The sequence below is a fragment of the Myotis myotis genome, unplaced genomic scaffold (assembly GCF_014108235.1).
Source record: "Myotis myotis isolate mMyoMyo1 unplaced genomic scaffold, mMyoMyo1.p scaffold_m19_p_2, whole genome shotgun sequence".
Classification (NCBI taxonomy): domain Eukaryota; kingdom Metazoa; phylum Chordata; class Mammalia; order Chiroptera; family Vespertilionidae; genus Myotis; species Myotis myotis.
In genome coordinates this window covers 171825310-171837889 of record NW_023416324.1, presented here as the reverse complement: position 1 = coordinate 171837889, position 12580 = coordinate 171825310, and the positions used below count along the sequence as shown (strand labels likewise).

The 12580-nt window shown below is 42.6% G+C and overlaps 1 protein-coding gene across 8 annotated transcripts in view; it reads left to right on the top strand.

The window, feature by feature from the left end:
- Positions 1-12580, top strand: part of ST6GAL1 (ST6 beta-galactoside alpha-2,6-sialyltransferase 1) — a 131755-nt gene that overhangs the window by 30924 nt on the left and 88251 nt on the right. For all 8 annotated transcript variants that reach the window (XM_036348642.1, XM_036348645.1, XM_036348638.1 and 5 more), the window contains one exon: positions 8854-8986. The gene's annotated coding sequence lies outside the window, so the exon portion shown is untranslated. The remainder of the gene's footprint in view (positions 1-8853; positions 8987-12580) is intronic.

Below are 12580 nucleotides of genomic sequence, written 5' to 3'. Positions count from 1 at the left end.
GTCCTCAGGGTCTTTGCCAGGATCACAGGGCCACAGAAATCCATTCAGTCTGTTTTGACAGGTTACTTGGTGAATCATCCATCTCTCACTGAAAGTTTGGCCTGGATGGAGTAAAAGGAGGGAGGTGAGAGGCTGGCTAGTGATGGGTGGAGAGTGGGGGCCTCCTTCCTATTAAGGAGGCAGGTGGGTTAGCAGCTAGTAGTCCCCACACTCCAAGAGCACCTTGCTCCTGTTCCCCTGGGAAGGCTCTTTGCTGGCAGGCTCCCGGGTGGCCACCAGCTCAGCTGTGTTGGCAGGTAGAGGTCTCTTCCTGACCTGGCTCACTCTCCCCATAGTGACTCTGGCTCCTGGTGATTTGTTAGCATCAATTATAAACAGAAGCAAAATGCTCCAATGCTGCAAGCGACTCTTTATTTTTCCATCTCACCTGATGCCTTTGTAGTTTGCTCTGATCTGCCCTGAATCTTTGTATGACCTTGACATTTCCACGCCCTTAAATGGTTCATTTCAGCTTCTGTTTTATCTTACGTCAGCCCAGTTCCTACTAGCACCAGGATGACGCTTGTTCCTCTGTGTCTCAGGATCTCTTGTTCCTGGACACCGCCCTTGTGTATTGACATTCCTTCTCTGTTCCTCAGTGGATTTCTCACTTTTCCCCTCCTTACCAATTCTTATTCATGTACCCGCTCCCCAAGCTTGATTGGGGGAGCTCATGTTATCATCATGGATCTTTTCTTTTTTTTTTTTTATTGCTTAAAGTATTACAAAGGGTATTACATATGTGTCCATTTTATCCCCCCGCCCTAGACAGTCCCCTAGCCTCCCCTATCCCCCAGTGTCTTATGTCCATTGGTTACGCTTATATGCATGCATACAAGTCCTTTAGTTGATCTCTTACCCCCCTACCTCCTGCCCCCCAACCCTCCCCGGCCTTCCCGCTGCAGTTTGACAATCTGTTTGAGGCAGCTCTGCCTCTGTATCTATTATTGTTCAAAAGTTTATAATGGTCTCTATTATCCATGAATGAGTGAGATCATGTGGTATTTTTCCTTCATTGACTGGCTTATTTCACTTAGCATAATGCTCTCCAGTTCCATCCATGACGTTGCAAATGGTAAGAGTTCCTTCCTTTTTAGAGCAGCATAGTATTCCATCGTGTAGATGTACCACAGTTTTCTAATCCATTCATCTACTGATGGGCACTTAGGCTGTTTCCAGATCTTAGCTATGGTGAATTGTGCTGCTATGAACATAGGGGTGCATATATCCTTTCTGATTGGTGTTTCTGGTTTCTTGGGATATATTCCTAGAAGTGGGATCACAGGGTCAAATGGGAGTTCCATTTGTAGTTTTTTGAGGAAACTCCATACTGTCTTCCATAGTGGCTGCACCAGTCTGCATTCCCACCAGCAGTGCACAAGTGTTCCTTTTTCTCCACATCCTCTCCAGCACTTGTCGTTTGTTGATTTGTTGATGACAGGTGTGAGATGGTACCTCATTGTTGTTTTGATTTGCATCTCTCGGATGATTAGTGACTTTGAGCATGTTTTCATATGTCTCTTGGCTTTCTGAATGTCCTCTTTTGAAAGGTGTCTATTTAGGTCCTTTGCCCATTTTTTGATTGGATTGTTTATCTTCCTTTTGTTAAGTTGTATGAGTTCCCTATAAATTTTGGAGATTAGGCCCTTATCAGATATGACATTGGCAAATATGTTTTCCCACATAGTGCGTTTTCTCGTTGTTTTGTTGATGGTTTCTTTTGCTGTGCAGAAGCTTTTTATTTTGATGTAGTCCCATTTGTTCATTTTCTCTTTAGTTTCAAGTGCCCCAGGAGCTGTATCAGTGAAGAAATTGCTTCGGCATATGTCTGAGATTTTGTTGCCTTTGGATTCTTCTAGAATTTTTATGGTTTCCTGTTGTACATTTAAGTCCTTTATCCATTTTGAGTTTATTTTTGTGTATGGTGTAAGTTGGTGGTCTAGTTTCATTTTCTTGCATATATCTGTCCAATTTTCCCAACACCATTTATTGAAGAGACTATCTTGGCTCCATTGTATGTTCTTGCCTCCTTTGTCAAATATTAATTGAGCATATTGGTTCGGGCCGATTTCTGGGCTCTCTATTCTATTCCATTGATCTATATGCCTATTCTTGTGCCAGTACCAGGCAGTTTTGAGAACAGTGGCTTTGTAATACAACTTGATATCTGGTATTGAGATCCCACCTACTTTGTTCTTTTTCAGGATTGCTGCAGCTATTCGGGGTCTTTTTTTTTATTCCAGATGAATTTTTGGAGAGTTCGTTCTAGATCTCTGAAGTATGCCGTTGGTATTTTAATGGGAAGTGCGTTGAATTTATAGATTGCTTTGGGTAGTATGGACATTTTAATGATGTTGATTCTACCAATCCATGAACACGGTATGTTCTTCCACCTGTTTATGTCTTCCTCTATATCTTTTTTCAACGTCCTGTAGTTTTCTGAGTAGAGGTCTTTTACCTCTTTAGTTAAGTTTATTCCTAGGTAGCTTAATTTTTTTGGTGCGATGGTAAACAGGATTGTTTTTATAATCTCTCTTTCTGAAAGTTCACTATTGGTGTATAGAAATGCCTCAGATTTCTTGGGGTTAATTTTGTATCCTGCTACATTGCCAAATTCATGTATTAAGTCTAGTAGCTTTTTGATGGAGTCTCTAGGGTTTTGTATGTATAATATCATGTTGTCTGCAAATAAGGACAGTTTTACTTCCTCTTTTCCAATTTGGATGCCTTTTATTTCTTCTTCTTGCCGAATTGCAATGGCTAACACTTCCAGTACCATGTTGAACAGGAGTGGTGAGAGGGGGCATCCCTGTCTTGTTCCTGTTCTTAGGGGAAATGGTGTTAGTTTTTGTCCATTGAGTATGATGTTGGCTGTGGGCCTGTCATATATGGCTTTTCTTATGTTGAGGTATGATCCTTCTACTCCCACCTTGCTGAGAGTTTTTATCAAAAATGGATGTTGAATTTTGTCAAATGCTTTTTCTGCATCAATTGATATGACCATGTGGTTTTTTTCTTTCAATTTGTTTATGTGATGTATCACGTTTATTGATTTGTGGATATTGTACCATCCTTGCATCCCTGGGATAAATCCTACTTGGTCATGGTGTATGATCTTTCTGATGTACTGCTGGATCCAATTTGCTAAGATTTTGTTGAGGATTTTGGCATCTATGTTCATGAGGGATATTGGCCTATAATTCTCTTTCATTGTGTTGTCTTTACCTGGTTTTGGTATTAGGGTGATGCTGGCTTCATAGAATGAGCTTGGAAGTGTTCCTTCCTCTTGAATTTTTTGTAGTAGTCTGAGGAGGATAGGTTTAGTTCTTCCTTGAATGTTTGGTAAAACTCCCCTGTGAAGCCGTCTGGTCCTGGGCTTTTGTTTGATGGAAGCTTTTTGATGACTGCTTCAATTTCTTCCATAGTTATTGGCCTGTTGAGATTTTTAGATTCTTCCTGATTGAGTTTTGGAATGTTGTATTTTTCTAGGAATATGTCCATTTCCTCCATGTTGTCTAGTTTGTTGGAGTAGAGCTGTCCATAGTATTTTTTAACAATCATTTGTATTTCTGTGGGGTCTGTTGTTATTTCACCTCTATCGTTTCTGATTTTGTTTATTTGGGTCCTCTCTCTTTGCTTCTTGGTGAGTCTGGCTAGAGGTTTGTCAATCTTGTTTATCCTTTCAAAGAACCAGCTCTTGGTTTCATTGATTTTCTGTATTGTTTTTTTGGTCTCTATGTCATTTATTACTGCTGTAATCTTTATTATCTCCTTCCTTCTGCTCACTCTGGGGTTTTCTTGTTGCTCTCTTTCTAATTCTTTGAGTTGTAGAGTTAGCTGATTTACTACCATTTTTTCTTGTTTTTTGAGATAGGCCTGTAGAGCTATAAACTTCCCTCTCAGGACTGCTTTCATTGTGTCCCATAGGTTTTGGATTGTTGTGTTTTCATTGTCATTAGTTTCCAGGATGTTTTTAATTTCTTCTTTGATCTCATTGGTAACCCAATGAATATTTAATAGCATGCTATTCAGCTTCCAGGTGTTTGAGTATTTTGGGTTGTTTTTATTGTAGTTTATTTCTAATATTATGCCATCGTGGTCTGCGAAGACGCTTTTTATGATTTCAATCTTCTTGAATTTGGGGATACTTTGCTTGTGACCCAATATATGGTCTATTTTTGAATATGTCTTATGAGCACATGAGTAGAATGTATATTCCCTGGCTTTGGGGTGAAGTGTTCTGAAGATGTCAATTAAGTCCATCTGATCTAGTGAGTCATTTAGGATTGCTGTATCTTTGCTGATTGTTTGTCTAGAGGACTTATCCAGTGCTGTCAGTGGTGTATTAAAGTCTCCTACTATGATTGTATTGTTGTCGATCTCTCCTTTGATATCTTCCAGGAGTTTTTTTTATGAATTTGGGTGCTCCTGCATTGGGTGCATATATGTTTACCAGGGTTATATCTTCTTGTTGTATTGATCCCTTTAGTATTATGAAGTGGCCTTCCTTATCTCTTGTTATGGCCTTCACTTTGAGGTCTATTTTGTCCGATATAAGTATTGCTACCCCAGCTTTCTTTTCCTTTCCATTTGCCTGAAAGGTATTTTTCCATCCTTTCACTTTCAGTCTGTGTGAGTCCCTTCTAATGAGGTGGGTCTCTTGTAGACAGCAGATGTATGGGTCATGATTTTTAATCCATTCAGCCACTTGATGTCTTTTGGTTGGAGCATTTAGTCCATTTACGTTTAAAGTTATTATTGAAAAGTACTTGTTTGTAGCCATTTCTTTTTTTGTGTGGCTGTTTTCTTTCTGAGCTTTTTATTATTTTTTATACCAGTCCCTTTAGCATTCCTTGCATTGCTGGCTTGGTGGTGATAAACTCCCTTAGCCTTTTGTTTGTCTGTGAAGCTTCTTATTTCCCCTTCAAGTTTGAATGATAGCCTTGCTGGATAGAGTATTCTTGGATTCAGTCCTTTGCTTTGCATCACTTTGTAAATTTCTGTCCATTCTTTTCTGGCCTGACGTGTTTCTGTTGAGAAATCATTTGACAATCTAATGGGAGATCCCTTGTATGAAACTTTACGTCTCTCTCTCTCTTGCAGCCTGTAAGATTCTCTCTTTGTCCTGAACGTTTGCCATGGTAATTATGATGTGTCTTGGTGTGGGTCTTTTCGGGTTCACCTTGTTTGGGACTCTCTGGGCTTGTGTGACTTTTTTCTTCCCCACCTCAGGGAAGTTTTCTGATATTATTTCTTCTAATAGGTTTTCTAATCCTTGTTCATCCTTCTGTTGTTCTGGTACCCCTATTATTTGTATGTTGTTTCGTTTCATGTTGTCCCAAAGCTCCCTTAGGCTCTCCTCCTGTCTTTTAATTCTTTTCTCCAATTGCAGTACATTTTGGGTGTGTTTTGCTTCCTTGTCTTCTAATTCACTAATTCGGTCCTCCGCTTCTCCTAGTCTACTGTTGATACTTTCAATGGTGTTTTTCATTGCAGCTATATCACTCTTCATTTCTCTTGGGTCTTACTTAAGTTGTTGATTTTTTCATCTGTTTCTTCTAGCTTCTTCCATATGTTATCGATTTTTTCATCTGTTTCTTATTGCTTCTTGCAGAGGTTGTCAATTTTTTCCTCCATCCATTTTATGCACTCTAGGACCCTTATTCTGAATTCTTTTTCTGTCATGTTGCATGCCTCTGTATTACTTAGCTGCTTTTCTGGAGAGTCCTCCTTCTCTTTCCTTTGGGGGTTTCTTTGTCTACCCATGTTTGATCTCACTGACATATCTAGACGTTGAGTCATTCAGTGGTTGCTCCCTTGGTGGCAGTGACTCCTTGGTCTGTGGTTGTTCTTCGGGCGGTTGCGGTAGCAGCTGCTCTTCAGTTGGCAGCAGCTCCTCTGGTGGGTGCTGTTCACAGCTGTGGTGGCTCTTCTGGCTGGTGGGGCGAGGTTTCACGTACAGCTGCTGTTCCTCAGTAGAGGGTGTGGTGCTCAGGAGGCTGCTGTTGCTTGGATCTGCTGCGTTGATTTAAAGGCACAAAATACAACACAACAAGGCACCACGTACCAGGCACTATACACAAATTTATTCACGATATTAATAACCCCAAATAAAGGTGACCACCCGAATGAAGAGAATTAGGGGATAAGGAAGAAGGGAGAGAAAAAGATAAAAGAGAAAAAAGAAAAGAAAAGTAGCGACCAAAAAAAGGAGTGCAAAAATGAAATTGGGAAAAAGGAGGGGGGAAAATAAAAGCTAGAAAAGAAAAGAAAAGAAAAAAAAAAGAGCGAAAAGAGAGAAGGAAGTGGAAGAGGGGAAGAGACTTTTTATATGAGGAGAATACTCCTATAGAACAGCCACTAATCCCAACAAATTCCAGCAACAGCTCCCTGGAGATGAATGCAAACTAGAAACAACCAATAATATAATGATGAAAATAGAATGGAGAACACTAATCCCAAAATAAAATAAAGAGAAAATAAAATGGCACTTTAAAAAATGGTAAAATGGTAGCAGTAATAATACTGGTTAAAAATAAGAAGGTAGTAATTAAAAGGGTAAAATCAGGTGATGGAAAAAGAAGAAGAAAAAAAAAGAAGAAGAAAAAAGAAAAAGGAAAAAAAAAGAAAAATAATTGGTTTCTTAGTTAAAAGGTAAAAAAAGAGAAAAAAAAATTGCAGTAGTGAAGGTCCTTCGGTTCTTCTATTCTTCAGTGTGGCTCGCCTTAGACCTGCCAGGTATTCAGGAGAGTGTTGAGTTTCCCTGCGACACACTGTTCCTGTGTGTTGTAAACCACAGTCCTTATTTTAAAGCAGGCCGCATTTGTTTCCCAGACTGCCTTATTTTGTGTTTAGCAAAGAGTCAGTTTGTGGGTCAGCCTCTGGGTGGCAGTGTTCTGGGGTTGGCCTCTGAGGCTATAGGGCCTCTCTGTCCAGTGGAAGTTCACTGCCCAGAGCTGGCTGCGTAATAGTTAGTTACCGGCGCTGTGTTGTTGCTGGGATTCAACATGGATCTTTTCTTAGACTTGGGCTGGACTGAGTGTGAGCAGGAAATATAAAAACCCAGGCTCCCGGAAGCCCACACTCATTTCCACTAGAAATGTTACACATGAGAAATTCGGAAACTCTTTGATTCAGCAATTTGACTTCTAAGACTGTCTTATGGATATAACCATGACTTCCCTCCAGAGACTAAGTTTAACAAAGCACTATTTATAATTACAAAAAAAAATGTTGGAAATGACTTAAACGTCCAGCCTTTGGGGGTGGGGTAAATTTACAGCACAGCCACATAAATTGTCTGGTTTTATTGCATCTTTGTAAAAAATCTGGATAATAAAATAAAACCAGGAAGGGTGTGTTATCTGTAGTTATCTTGGGTGGGTGGAGAAAGAATGGATAACTTTTCTTCTCTTGTCTAAGTTATATTTTTTAAAATTTCTAGAATGAACATAAACTTCTTTGGCACTAAGAAGAACAATGGCTTTAATAACAAATGTTATCCACCCAGACAGCTATAATAATATATGGGTTGAAAATTTAGGTTCCGTTAAAAATACTCCCAAGCCCTAACTGGTTTGGCTCAGTGGATAGAGCGTCGGCCTGCGGACTGAAGGGTCCCGGGTTCGATTCTGGTCAAGGGCATGTACCTTGGTTGCGAGCACATCCTCAAGGGGTGTGCAGGAGGCAGCTTATCGATGTTTCTCTCTCATTGATGTTTCTAACTATCCCTCTCCCCTCCTCTCTGTAAAAAATCAATAAAATATATATTTTTAAAAATGTTCCCAAAACAAATAAGAAATGGAATTTACATTTGTAACATTATAAACAATATACCATAGCTCACAGGGAGATTTGAGCAACCTCAATGTATTTGTTGATTGCCGGAAGCTGGTCCATCCTTGCTGCTTGACACAGTCGCTGCAGGAAAGAAACATCTGCACAGCATATGTTTCAAGGGACCTGGCGTATATAGCATACTGTTCTTAATATGTTTGCTCCCCTTAGCGCTGTGTGTTTTAACCAAGGTCACCTCTCTGAGAAAGGTTGTTTCCCCAGGTAGGGATTTTTCCCTGAAGTCAGGGAGGGGATGAAACTCCTTAACTAAGTGCCAGGCGGGTAGTTAATTACTTTAACTACAAACAATCATGCTTAAGCTACATAATCTTTACTCCCTGGAATGGAGATAAGAAACGCCCTAACCTTTGTAATAGAAATTGACAGGATTAAAATCAACTGGTATAAATTCAGATGTAACAAGACAATAAACAGCAGAACCTCTCTGGAGATCCAGACCAGAACTTGGCTGGAGATCCTGGCTGGAGATCCTGGCTAGGCTGCTGATCAACTGAACACTGTCTCCGTGTCCTTCCTTCTTCGCCGACTCCGTCTACGCCTTTGGGAACCCCTGGACCTGCTGGGGTTGGACCCTGGCAGTTGATTAAAATCAGTTGTCCACCAAGTCTTATCTAAACACAAAACTTGGGGTTTACTCTTATTTTTCTTACCAATGATAGCAAGTAAGTAACATCAGGATTCAGTGACTGGAGTAGTTTGTTTTGCTTAATCTTCAGTTCACTGTGAAATTACTCAGCTCCAGAAGCGGGAGGTCTGGGTGAATAGATGGCCGGTTTGAACTCTGGGAAGGAGATTGGCCCCTTCAGGTGAGGCTGTTCTGGAAGGGGCTCTGACCCGGGAGGAGTGATCAGGGCTGGGAGTGGGAGGGGCAAGGGTGCTTGCCCTCCTGCAAGTATTAGCATAATACACTTCTGGTGCTCTCCAGGCAACTTTGCTTTGTTTGTTTCTTCTCTGCAGGCAAAGTAGAGCCCACTGTGCCACCTCCGCAACCAGCAGCCCAGAGGAAAGCAGCTATGGGTCCCACCTGAAGTGAGCTGGATTCCTTGACCCTGACCCAGCCCTGGTGCCACATCTCCATCTCAGCGCTGAGGTAAGTCCCCTTGAGGACAGAGAGGGCAAAATGCCTCTGGTTGGGGTGGTGGTGGTGAGTGTGTGAAAGTCTTCTCCTCGAAGGTTCAGGAAAGAAGGAGTAGTTGTTCCTGGTTCAAACCATCTGCTTGCACCCCAGCCCATTGGGAGGCAAGGTCATTTGGTGGCAAAAGAGGCTGTGAGTTTTCAGAGCAGATCTTTTGGAATCTTAACAGGGAGTTGAATCTACCCAATTGCTGGTGGAATTTGAACTCCAAAGGTAGTAAATTTATTCTCTAGGTAAAACTGCACCTGATTCAGGTGAATGCTTAACTTAGGTGCACCTGTTCTCTTCTGCAAGGGAAGCTGAGCTCCTAGGAAACTAGTTCTCTCTCTCTTTCCAATCGAAGGGAAACAGAGTAACAGAAATTGTGTGTGCGAGGTTATTGTAAAACGTTCCACTAAGCCAGGGGTGGGCAAACTTTTTGACTCGAGGGCCACAATGGGTTCTTAAACTGGACCGGAGGGCCGGAACAAAAGCATGGATGGAGTGTTTGTGTGAACTAATATAAATTCAAAGTAAACATCATTACAGAAAAGGGTACGGTCTTTTTTTTTTTTTAGTTTTATTCATTTCAAACCCGGCCCGCGGGCCGTAGTTTGCCCACGGCTGCACTAAGCTCACTAAAAAATGTCTTTAATTACCTGTGTATGTTCTGATTATAAAGGTAACATGTACTCATAGGACATTTGGAAAACTACTGATGTGGAGGAAACAACATGCCTGAAATCCTATTGCTGCGAACAGTCCTCCAGGTGTTTTTTATTAAGGTTACTCTTTAAGCCTTCATGTTGACGCCTCTCACATGGAGGCAGAGAGGTGAGGCAGAAAGAACACTCAGGAGCAGGAGAACTTGCTTCTAGTCTGGAGGCTCTTGAGAGCAGATTTTTAAATATTCAGGAATTTGGCAAACTGGTTGTTAAAAGATTGTTGGCCGCTTGAAATTGGCCTTGGTGGGAAAATTTACACCGTGGACGTGAGCCAGTGCTGCAAACCAGAGCTGTTTTGTTCTGGAGATTCAGGTTACCAGAACATCTCTGGTTCCAGAGCTTGCTCTACCACCAACAGGCTGGGTGGCATGGGCAAGTCACCTCACCAGTGCCTCCCTCCTCTTCCACTCCTGTGAACAGTAGGTGCTCAATAAGCATTTGTTAAATGAATGAATGAGAGTGAGATTTCTGTTGTTATCCCATAAGACAGTTGTGAGAGTCCTATAAGAGAGTGGAAATAAAACGCATTGCATTCTGTGAGGCTCCCTCCTTATGGACGGAGAGGGTTTAGTTGATTGGTAAACCTTTGGTTTATTTTTATTTAATTTTTTTGTTAATCCTCACCCGAGCATATTTTTCCATTGATTTTTAGGGAGAGTGGAAGAGAGAGGGGAAGACAGAGAGAAACATCGACGTGAGAGAAACACATTGGTTGGTTGCCTCCTGCACGAGCCCCGACCAGGGCCTGGGTTGCAGAGGAGCCTGCAACCAAGGTACATGCCTTGGTCCTCAGGTGGATGCTCTATCTACCGAGCCAAACTGGCTACAGCTGGTTTATTGATGGAGCGAAGTCGCTGGCATTTCCCCCGTTGGATCTTGCTACTTGGGGGAATCTGTGAATTACTGACATCCTTTCATAAGGGCAGATGAAAACTCTCCATTTACTGACCAACATCTGGGGCAAATTTCCTTGCTGGAAAAATCAAGAAGTTGGTCAGAGAAGTGTGAACAGGAAGCCCCAGCGCTACCAGTTGTGAGAGCCAGGACTGAAATCAGAGCTTTTGACTCATAAACTCTAATGGGGGTTGGAGAGGTGGGGGTTAGAGGAGGGAGGAGGAGAAGGGGCACTTCCTGCCAAATGTGAAATTTAAACAAAAGCCTCTTTCTTCAAGGCCCTGCTGTCAGCAGATTAGAGCTAATTAAATTAGCATAATGGAGCCCCAGCTTCTGCTCCCTCTACTTTTTGAACCTCTTGGTTCCTTTTCCTCACCTGTTTCCTCAGTCCTGAAGGAGGGGGTGAGAGAAGGTAAGGCATCAGTTAAGCATCAGTTGACTCTGTAGAGTTGTAGTTCACAAAATGCTAAAGGTGGAAAGGACCTTAGAGGCTATCTGGTCCTACACCCTCATTTTAAGAAGCCAGACTCCACAGTGGGTGATTTTTCTGCCTGAGGTGAAAGTCTGTGCTCCTGGGAGGCAGGGAACCAGGCGGGGAGGATGGGATGGGACACCACTCTGGAGGCCACTTGCTCATTGAGCACTCGCATAGGACTGGTAAGGGGGAATGGTGGATGGTCTCTGGGTGCCTCTATCCTTCTCAGTCCCTCTCCTGCACCTGCTTCCACAGGCCCAATGTACATCATGAGGTGTCCCTCTGGAGTGCTAGAAATTAAGCCCCCTTCCTCAACAGGGGCCTGGTTTTCTAGGCCAGTGAAATCTGCTGAGAAGATCTTATTCTGAGGACCTTTAGGTTATGTGTATGGGGAAGGAAAGGGTGTTTGAGCTCATGATGGCTCCAGGCACTGTGCTTTGTGTTCTGCCTGCATGATCTCATTTAATTCTGCAATGACCTAGCAAGGTAGGTATTTCTATCACCATGCGCAGAAGTTTACATTGAGTCTTGCAGAGGTGAAGAGCCTGCCCAAGATTCCACACCTGGTAAGCAACAGAGATGTAAACTAAGCCTGTCTGTGACCTCCACAGCTCCTCAAAGTTAGTGAGCACTTTTTACAGCAAGCACTGGCCCACATGGATTGGAGTTCCCAGGCCAAGTTTCAACAAGCAGGGCCACTTTCCCTGAGGAACATCATTCTGTCTTTGAAGCTACCTGAACAGTTGCAGCTTAAAGTGCTTAGAGCTTTACAAAGGGCCACACTGTTCTTTTCAGTTTCAGTGGCTCTTCCGCATACAGTAAGATAGCATCAGAGCTGGGAGCATCCAGAGGCCTTTAGTGTCGTTTCCTTATTCCTGTGATGCCCCAGGAGTGAGGTGGCATGCTGGTGGCCTCACATCCCTCAGCCAGTTAGAAGCAGGGGCTTTCTCAGCCTGGACTCTCAGTGCTCTCTCCAGGGGAACATACTGAGGTGGATCTGTTTGGTTTTCCTCTGTATTTGGGTAAGAGATTATTCCGTTGGCAAGAGGGATTTAATTCAATTCATAGATATTTACTGAAAGCGTACTGTGTGCCTATCCAAATATCCCAGCCTGTTTGCACAGGAAATTCTGGCTCATCCTTTGGTATACAGGTGTGACAAGGGGAGGAGCTCCCTACATCAAGATTGTATACGACGTATACCATCCTGTAACTACTCAGCTCCAATATTTTGTAAGAATTCTAAAGGGGGAAATTATGTCTCAAACTGCTCTGTGTCCCAGGGTTCCCAGACTTCTGAAAATAGCTCAGTCTGCTAACTGGGGAACAGAGCAGCCAAAGGTGGGTCAGCATCTTTGGAAGACTCTTGCAGAGAGGTAGGGCCAAGGGAGGAGGCGGCATGGTTGAAGGAGTGAATGGGTAGGCACTGATAAGTCAGGTAGGTTTCTTTTCCAGCAGAGCTGGGGTGGGTGGGGG